The sequence below is a fragment of the Sinohyriopsis cumingii genome, chromosome 1 (genome assembly GCF_028554795.1).
Source record: "Sinohyriopsis cumingii isolate HCF-2022 chromosome 1, ASM2855479v2, whole genome shotgun sequence".
Classification (NCBI taxonomy): Eukaryota; Metazoa; Mollusca; class Bivalvia; order Unionida; family Unionidae; genus Sinohyriopsis; species Sinohyriopsis cumingii.
Genome location: NC_142961.1, coordinates 13,910,656 through 13,920,946, shown reverse-complemented (window position 1 = coordinate 13,920,946; position 10,291 = coordinate 13,910,656).

Sequence of the window (10,291 nt, the reverse complement as noted above, 5' to 3'; positions counted from 1 at the left end):
TAAGCAGATGGAGCGATGGGTAGAATACTACTCTGAACTGTACTCCAGAGAGAACCACGTGACCAACTATGTCATCAACGCCATTGAAAAGCTCCCGCTTTAGCCTAACAAGACGAGAAATGTACTGTGGCAGAACTAAAGAAGGCCAAAGAGAAACTGTCCTTAGGTAAAGCCCCAGGGACGGATGGCATCCCATCAGAAGTCATCAAGTGCGGCTGCAGAGTTCTGCTCAAAGACCTGCACGACCTCCTCTGCCAGTGCTGGGATGAGGGTGCAGTGCCTCGCTCAGAACATGAGATGCCAACATCGTAACCCTGTACAAGAACAAAGGCGACAGAAGTGACTGATACAACTACAGGGGCATATCCCTTCTCAGTATCGTGGGTAAAGTCTTCGCAAGCGTCATCCTGAACAGACTGCAGACGATTGCTTACAGAATGTATCTAGAGCCGCAGTGCGGGTTCCGCGTAGAGAGGTCCACAATCGACATCATCATCTCCGTCAGCCAACTTCAGGAGAAATGCAAAGAACAACACAGATCCCTCTTCCGGGCCTTTATAGACCTCACCAAGGCGTTCGATCTGGTCAGCAGAGACTAACTCTTCACAATCCTGGCGAAGATTGGATGCCCTCCAAAGCTGCTAAACATGATCCAGTCCTTCCACGATGACATGAAAGACACAGTACAGTACGATGGCTCAACGTCTGACCACATCAACATCATCAGCAGAGTGAAACAGGTTGCGTCCTAGCCCCCATGCTCTTCGTCATCTTCTTCTCTGTTCTACTCAAGCACGCCTTTGGTACATCCACATAAAGGATCTACCTGCACACGCGATCAGATAGCAGACTGTTCAACCTGGCACGACTAAAAGCAAAGAGCAAAGTGTGTGAAGCAACCATCAGGGACATGTTCTTCCCAGACGATGCTGCCCTAGCCACTCACACAGAAGCTGAGCTAAGGCACCTTATGGGCGGTTTTGCTAATGCATGCGATGAGTTTGGGTTGACCATCAGCCTAAAGAAAACAAACGTGATGGCTGAGAAAGCAGCCCCCCCCCCCAGTCATCATCATCAACAACTACGAACTTAAGGTAGTCAGTCAGTTCACGTACCTCGGCTCTACCATCACCCACAACCTTGTGATCCCATATTTGGTCCTTACTTCTTTCTCTTAAATGACAAAAATGTACTAGAGCATTAGTCGATTGTCCAGAAGACGCAACAAGTTGTTACGATCACCGTCCAACAACCATCTTAGCGTTAGGTTTGGTTTTGGAAGTAGGTATTGAGTCTTCTACAAGAAGATAAAATGACCTATACGTTAGATAAGGCCCACTCGTGGATATTAAACGTGACACCGGTCAACTGCATTGGTGTCCTTTAAATAAACAATCTTGTCCTTTTTAAATGAAGAAAAGGAATGTGATTCTTCTACCCTTTCATCTGTTTTTGTTGTCTCTAGATAAATGTTCAATGTACAGAGAAAAGATGATGTTGTTACTTGATAATTAACACTAAATAAGTCGTGATATGCGTGGATATTAAAATGATATACAATATAATATTTATCATGGAAACTGGAATGATACACTGTATAACATTAAATCAGTTGTGATATGCAGGGAAACAAACCTGACATGTAGCATAAAATCCAAAAATAATCAAAGAATTAAAAAACACAAGTCCGATCAATGAAAATTTCTAACTGAATGTTAGTTAAAATCCCGATGAAAAAAAGGATGGAAGGAGATGACGTCATTAATAGTCAACGTTGTAACAGTCTCTTGTTGAATCACGGAAAATATTTTTAAGTTTTTGAATTCCATATAAATTCAAGTAAATGTTTCTGTCCAAGAATTATCAGATCACTTTTGTATTTCCGTGGAAAACAATCACTTGAATTCAATAATTTGAATCAAAAATAAAATACATTCCAAACTGGTTACAACATAATACAACTTAAAATGTCAGATGTTAAGCACGACAGATAGAACTGTTATCAAAACAGCAGTTATACGTCTAATTAAGACGCAAAACCGATTCCCGGATGGGGGTCAAAAGCTCATTCTTCTGGAAAAAATAGATGTTTAATGACACGTAGTCCCGATATGATCTTGACACAACTTACTGATTCTTACTTTGAGAAAGATAATTAAAAAAAAAGTTAAAATAGTTGTTTACCAAAACTGTCGCTGATTTTGAAGGTCAGTAGCTAGTTACCATGTTTCAATTCTGGACTAAGTCAAATCCAGTAAACAATATTACATTACAATAGCATGTAATGGAATTAAAAAAAATTAAAACAAACAAACAAACATTAAAATTAAATATACATATCAATATATCCAATATAACATTTAATCAATTTGTGATATGCAGGAAACATAAGATATATACAGTACTAAGAGTAAACGAAACCGCCAGAATACGAGTCCTAAAGGGCAGAAGCCTGTGAAAGGTTCTTGGAATCGGGCTAGTGCCCCATTCGACCACCTACGGGGGTTTGGGTGAGCTCTGTAAGCTCCCTAGCGGGGTCCGCCAACGATTTCCTGCAACTTAATGCCATTTGGTTGCTTTCTTGACATCTAATTTTTATCATTCACACAAGACAATCAACCAACATTTTTTACTTGTCTGTCATTTCCACATTAGGACTATTAAGTTCACATCAAACATATTAATGTTAAGTATATTTAGAAACCATTAATATTAGCAAAATCGACTTATCTATGTACAGTTTGTTTAAAACAGCTTATATATGTCTATACATCAACTTAAAGACAAGTTTTCAGAGATTTTAACACTGCGAACTGCTAGATGGAGCCATTGAGGTTAGTTTTAACTCATTAACCCCTGGCGACGAGTTTACGTGGCAGGAGGTAGTAGCCTACTGCCGAGCAGCAGCAGAGAGGGTGAACAGACCATAGAATTCCGACAAAACAAATAAAACAAACAAATAAATCATCTCGTAGAAAGGTCCAGATTTTACAAATGAACTTTCCTTGAGATGTTTATTTTTGCAATGACCGATTGTGCTAATAAAACCTCAGTTCGAAATAGTATCTGAAAAAATAAAGTACTCTACGTGTTTATTTATTTCTTGTTTATTTTTTTGACGACCAACGTTGGTAGGTACCCTCTCTGCTGCTCCCCCTGTTACCCAAATATTTTATCAATACCCACACGATATCTTGTTCTTGGATCATGTAAAATTATTGTTATAAATCCATGCGGGGTAGCTTGCGCTCGTGAGAAGAAATTTTTGAATTTAATTATATCCATGTCACCACCACACCAGGTTTGATGAATATTTCGCAACGTGTGTGTGTCTACGCCATTAAACACAACTAAAATGTTGCAGTTGTCTCTGATCACCTTCGGAATTTGTGTATATCGTTGAGTAACATAGATCACGTCTGTATTTTTATGTCTCCCTCGGGAAAATATTCTGGCTGGATTTGATTGTTTATCTAGCATCACATCGTCGTATACAACTAAATTATTAATAAATCCGTCTATGGAATCTACGGATGGTGCTTCATCAATATCGGTTATAAACTCTATAATATCATTATCTTCATCCAGTAATCGCGCGTTTTCATTGAAATCTTTAAGTACATCATAACATCGTTGATCATCAACGGATGGTGCTACTAAATACAACTTATCCCATTTCAACCATCTCATTATCAGATTAAGTAATAATTGCGTCTTACCCGATCCAGATGGTCCTATGATAATCATTCTGATGGAGTTCGGTAGCGCAGGATGATGCTTAACTGGCTCTCGTTGCCGAGTTGCTGAGAAATCAATTATATCCATATATGTTATAACATGAATTTATATTGTTTACGTTGTAGAGTTAAAACTCCAACTGTTGATTTAGCTACGGTTACAACAAAAAACAAAAAATAGCGTACGGTGGAAAATGTTCTGTATGCGGAAGAAAGAAATTTTCATTTTTACCTAATAGGCGCGGTGGTGATATTGCTAATTTGATGTCAAAGTTTCCAGGTGCTCCATGGGCTAAATACAGCGGAGAAAAACATCTACCAGGATATAATTATTGCGGTCCTGGTACCAGACTCGATATCAGGCTCGATAATCAAGATCAACCAAAACCAGGCGAGGAACCAATAAATGCTATTGATCGAGCTTGTCATGCTCATGATGTAGCTTATAAAAGTAAAAATCTACAAGATAGGCATATTGCAGATGTAAAATTAATTCATTCATTAAATTCTATAAAAAATAAAAATATTAGAGAATCATTAGCTAATTGGTTAGTAAGATCCTCGATGAAAGGTAAATTAGCGATTGGGGCTGGTAATTAATAATGGAATCAATTTATTATTCACCGAGAGGATACTGGAGAGGCAAAGCAGCAATTGGTAAACTCGCTGATGCAGCATCGGTTAAACATTCTACTGCTAAAACGTGGTTATCCAAACAAGCAATATGGCAAATTTATCTACCACGTCCTAAACAAATTCAGTACTCGTATTTCGATGTCAGTGTTCCTAATGAAGTTCATCAAGCTGATATTCTGTTTTTACCGCATGATACTGTACGTGGAAAAACGTACAAGTACGCGCTAACCGTAGTTGATGTTGCAAGTAGATATAAAGAAGCAGAGCCGCTATCGGCGAAAACATCATCTGAAGTAGCCGATGCGTTTGAACGAATTTATCAACGAGGACTTGGACCACAAGGTGGTCTACGATGGCCACAGCTACTACAGGTTGATCCTGGTAAGGAATTTCTTGGTCCAGTATCATCGCTGATGAAACGACATAATACCAAAATACGACGAGGTCATACTGCAATTCACCGTGATCAAGCAATTGTTGAGCGATTTAATCGAACACTTGCTGAACGGTTATTTGGATATCAATACGCGAGGGAATTTATTCAGGATAAGAGATCTCGTGAATGGGTTGCAAGATTACCAATCGTGATAGCTGCATTAAATAATGAGATCACACGAACAACCAACATGAAACCCATTAGCGCGGTCACAAAAATAAATATACCAACACAACGGAAAGATGCTGGAAAACAAAAAATATTAGGTGATGTCACAGTCAGATATTTATATGAGCCTGGTGAACTTGAAGGTGGTAGCACGAGAGCAACTGATCCTATTTGGAGTGTTACCACACACAAAATATCTACCGTGACAAGATCCACTGGAAGAAATGTAGGCGTTTCCAGACCTGCAATCTACAGATTAGATTCTGCTGCTCCTCAACGTGGATTTACACGTGAACAACTACAAATAATTCCCGCGGATACACAACTACCACCGCGATCACTCCGGTGATTTCGATCACTTAACTAGCGCCCAAGGCGCTAGCGCCAAGGGTGCCAGCACCCCGACGTCGATTACACTCAAGACAGGTTAACATGGTATTGTCTCGTGTATGACCGCGACTATTATCTTTTCTATCTACGGTAAATTGTCTTGAATCATTACTCGAATACCGCCATAACATTATACAATTACAACTTGCGCAATGATTGTTCTGCTGCTGTTTTAACTCAATAATAAATTCAACATCAAGATCAAAGTCGCGTTTATTTTTTTTGTCAGATTGTTTGTATCCGATTAATTTTTTTCTTATTATATCATCATCGATGATGTTAAATTTATCAACGATTTCAGGAATTATAATTCTACGTAATTGAGATATATTTCTGACCCTCGATACCGCTAAATAAACTAAATTTGACCACTCTATGCGATCGTCTACAATCCAGACTCGTGTATCAGAAATAGTTAATCCCTGAGACGAGTGGATCGTCATAGCGTATCCCAACACCCATGGAGATTTGTCAGCGTGTAATGCATCCTCGACTACACTGATATCAACGGCGACAATATCATTTAATACGAGAATCTGTTTCCTTGACTCTGTCTGTCCTGGAATATCAACATTAATATTCTGTTTTCGTGTATCTGATGGTCTATAACACAACGGTACGGGTAGTTCTGAATATTGTTCTTTATGTAGCTGAAATAACTGTTGTTGTAAAGCGTCTCTGATTATTTTTCTACTTGCTACGATCAAATCGGTGGGTCTCCATGAGTTCAAAAAATCACTCATTGATGTCTCTGAGATCACTCCACGTATTATTTCACACTGAATTTTGTTTGATTGTAATCTGATTAATTTTTTAAACTCCTTCAAATTTGCATCAAGAGCTCTATGATCATCATCTATTTCTTCGTAATAATCAACGAAATTTTTTAACCAATCATGTGGAGATGGTCCAACAAAGGGCGGCGGTTGACCATGATCGCCACACATTATTATGGCGGTATTTTTCGTCAACAACCAATCAAGAAACATTTTTAATGTATCCAATGAGACCGTGCATATCTCATCCCAAATAATTATTTTAGGTATATATTTTTCCCCCATCCGTTGAGGAGTCCATGTATCCCCGCGCCACCGAAAGAAACTATGATACGTACACGATTGTACTTGCCGCTGTTTCATCTCACGTGCAAGTCTATGTGTGGGTGTCAGCACGATTATATCTGAATTTCTAAAAACATTAATCGCTCGAGTCGTTTTGCCGCATCCACCAGGTCCATTGAGATATACTGTCTTATATCTGGTTATTGGATCACTCAACGATGGTGCCTTCGACATTTCTGATATTTTATTACCCTCACGATAAACATCTCTCACTGGAACATCTGCTGATTCTGTGTAATTGTGTAATAGTTCCTTTTTTATTCTCCACGAACCCCATCGTTCATCATTACTTGTAAATTTCATAACAGGTTCTAAATATTTACTTGAAATATAAAACGAATCTGTTGCGACTCTGACTGCGGTCTCAGGAAATCTATTAATCATCGATAATAAATTTATAGAAACATAAGCCAACATGGAAGATCTTAGATGAGTATATTGCGGGGATACGTCATTTATGTAACTAACGATCGTACCTAATTTTGTTCCGTCGGATAAATAAACACTCTCTCGATTTACAAATGTATTTTTCGCCGTTGTATCAGCGATTATAAAATCGTACTCGGCATCATCTAAAATTAATCGTGCGTGATGTCTTTTATAATCATATGCACCACCTTGAGTAAATTTACCTATAATTTTTCTACCGAGATCTTTTGCGGTTTTGAGTTTATTAGGAATATCATCCTTAAACTCGCTGATAACTTCAGAATCTGACATGGGCAACCAAACTTTGGTCTGTGCATGATATGATATAATTGCCTTACTGACCACCAACGATGTCAGTATCATACAATCTAGCATATATCGCAACAGAACTATAGGTGCCCAACGTTTTTCACAAAAATGTCTGCCAAACCAATCATAACAAATCTTGTGAAGATTTTCGTTAAACTCGAACGACTCAATACAGGCGAATCCAGTCAGATCAAAATCAGGTAATGGTCCATTAATTGCCACTCGCGTCATCTCGTTTGTAGGGTGACCAAATCTTTCAAAGTACGTAGAACAATCTCCGTATCCCAGAAAACTTCCTGGATAACATGCAACCATATCAACCGAAATAACATCATTGTAATTGTATTTGGTATTCCATAATCCGCCATGTCCATATTCGACGCAACTTGCGCGTACGTCCTCGAGTAAATCAAATCGTGTTGGTTTCCATGAATTTCGTTCTCTGGCGAAATGAGCCGCAACAGATGGAACGGTAAAACAATTAGTTAGTAATTTGTCAGTATTTTCCGCGTGCTTGCACTGTAAAAACGTCGCAAGATTTTTCATCTCGTCATGGAGGGATTCTGTGCGATATATTTCACCGTTCGGTTTGACAAACTGATCAAATTCACCCTCCTCATTACTTTTGAATAACCATACCGATACAGGATCGGTTTTACTTATTTCGTTGATAAAATCAAACATACTCATATCTGCCACAGATAATTCTGTGGGGTAAAATCTAACAGTTCGATCACGTGGAAATATTGTTACTGCGTTAGTCCATGCGTGCGCGTTATGATCGATGATATTTATTGGAGCTCCTTTCGATTTATATTTCGACTGGTACAGTACTTCTCCCGTTATTGTCGCCACGGTTATTGGAAATTTTAATATTTTTCCTAACTCAGCAACATCTTTTATTGTAGCACCGGTGTCCTTAACTGAATCAGCCCACGAGTTTATTTTTTCACGCCTTAAATCAGTTAATCCATTTCCACGCATCGCGTTTGTAAAGTGTTCTATTACTCGTTCAGCTACACAATTTAACCTTGAAAATTTCATCGGCGCTAGTTTATCAACGTTGGGTTTTTTATTTATCTCATAAATTCCATAAATAACCGCCGTTACAGGATACGCTCGCTCATAATACGGTTTATCAATACCAGTCAATAGACCCGGTCTGGAATTTTTACTTAATATGATAGTTTTATTATTACCAAGGACAGGATCATATTTGTCACGGATAATCCAACTATCTGTTTCTGTTAATACAATAAATTTTACTCTGAAGAAATATTTTTGATTGCCCTCGTATTCAGCGATGTAGTTAATGATAGTTGCCGCTCGCTTGTCGTTCATTGTGGCGTCCGTGACAGCGTCCTTGACGGAGTCAGTGCGTATAATCTTGAACGTTGACCATGTATGAGATGCACCATCCGTGTAAAATTCTTTCTTAGCGTCATGAATTTTCGAGATCAAACTTTTATTTTTCGGATCAACCAGATCTCGTACTGGCAAGTCAGAAGATAATCTGTCAAGGTTGAATTTATACTTAACAGGCCTAGTTTGGGATAATCTCTCAAACTCGTTCATATAATTAAAACAAATATTTAAATAAAGAAAATTATATATATATATATATACAATGTCCCAATGTAGATGGTTGATGATCGGTTCAGTAAATCGATGCAACAAATCCTGTAGAAAGGAATTTTGTTGGATGCACTCACAAAACATACGACGAGGAAGTCTAGGACCAATACCATGTCTACGGTGTGGTATTGGAGTGCGAGGAAAGACAGAATTATGTGGGAAGTGCGGCGGGAAACGGTTCAGAGAGCTCAAAAGATATTATGACAAAAAAAATAATAGCGGTGAAAACGCTATAAAATCCGTGGAGGATTATATATCAAGATTTCAGACAAACAATGATTTAAACATATAATATTATTATAATGGAGCAAAATATATTTGTCCCACATCCTGTCATAACAAACTATGAATCAAATATTAATGGTATCATCAGACACTGCAAGTTAAAAAAACCAGTTGGTTATGTTTCTAATACTGGCTATCTTAGATTTGTAGTTGGAAAGAAAAATTATCATTGTCATCGTTTCACATACGAGTGTCACAGGGGTTTGATCAAAGACGGTCTTGTTATTGATCATATTGACGGGGACACTCAAAATAACTCCCTACACAACCTTCGTGTTGTCACTCGAAGCGTGAACTCTGCATGTGGTAATACAGGAAGATGTAAGACAATCGGAAAGAGGGCGGTAATTTCTACAAACATAGAAACCGGTGAAGAAATTATGTTTCAGTCTATGAACGCTGCTGCGACATATTTTGATATTGACTCGCGTGTGGTAAAATACGTCGCAGATAATATAACCAGATCTACTTTCTCGAAAAAATATAAACAGAAAATCATCTTTCAGTATCAATAACTATCATCACCACATTATTAACTATCATCACCACATTATTAACTATCATCACCACATTATTAACTATCATCACCACATTGAATTAATTTTTTTTAATTTATGTCACAGTAGGTCCTCCATACACTACTGAATTTTTGATTTAAGGGGAGATTACTTTGTAATATATAGTTTTCTTCGTAGATGGTTGGTTTTTTATGATCGTAATTAGTCAGTTTAACTAATTACATCGTAACTAATTACTCGTAGAAGTATTATTTATGTTTTTTAAATATTTCCCCATCATACAAAAGATAATATTATTGATCCGTAGGAAGCTGTGTGTAAACAGAAACCGTTTGTCATTGTAATTGACCTGCAGTTGTGTGTTCACTGAACTTACACTCTGGAAAGTTCTTTGACTGGTGCATTAATGCTACTGTTATTATTGATTTTCGGTCTGCTTAGGAAACCAGCTACAAATACAGAAACTATTATTCAGAAACTGTTATAAATACAGAAACTATTATTCAGAAACTGTTATAAATACAGAAACTGTTATTATTCAGAAACCGCTACAAATACAGAAACTGTTATAAATACAGAAACCGTTATTATTCAGAAACCGCTGTTTAGTGTAAATATTGGTTCCTT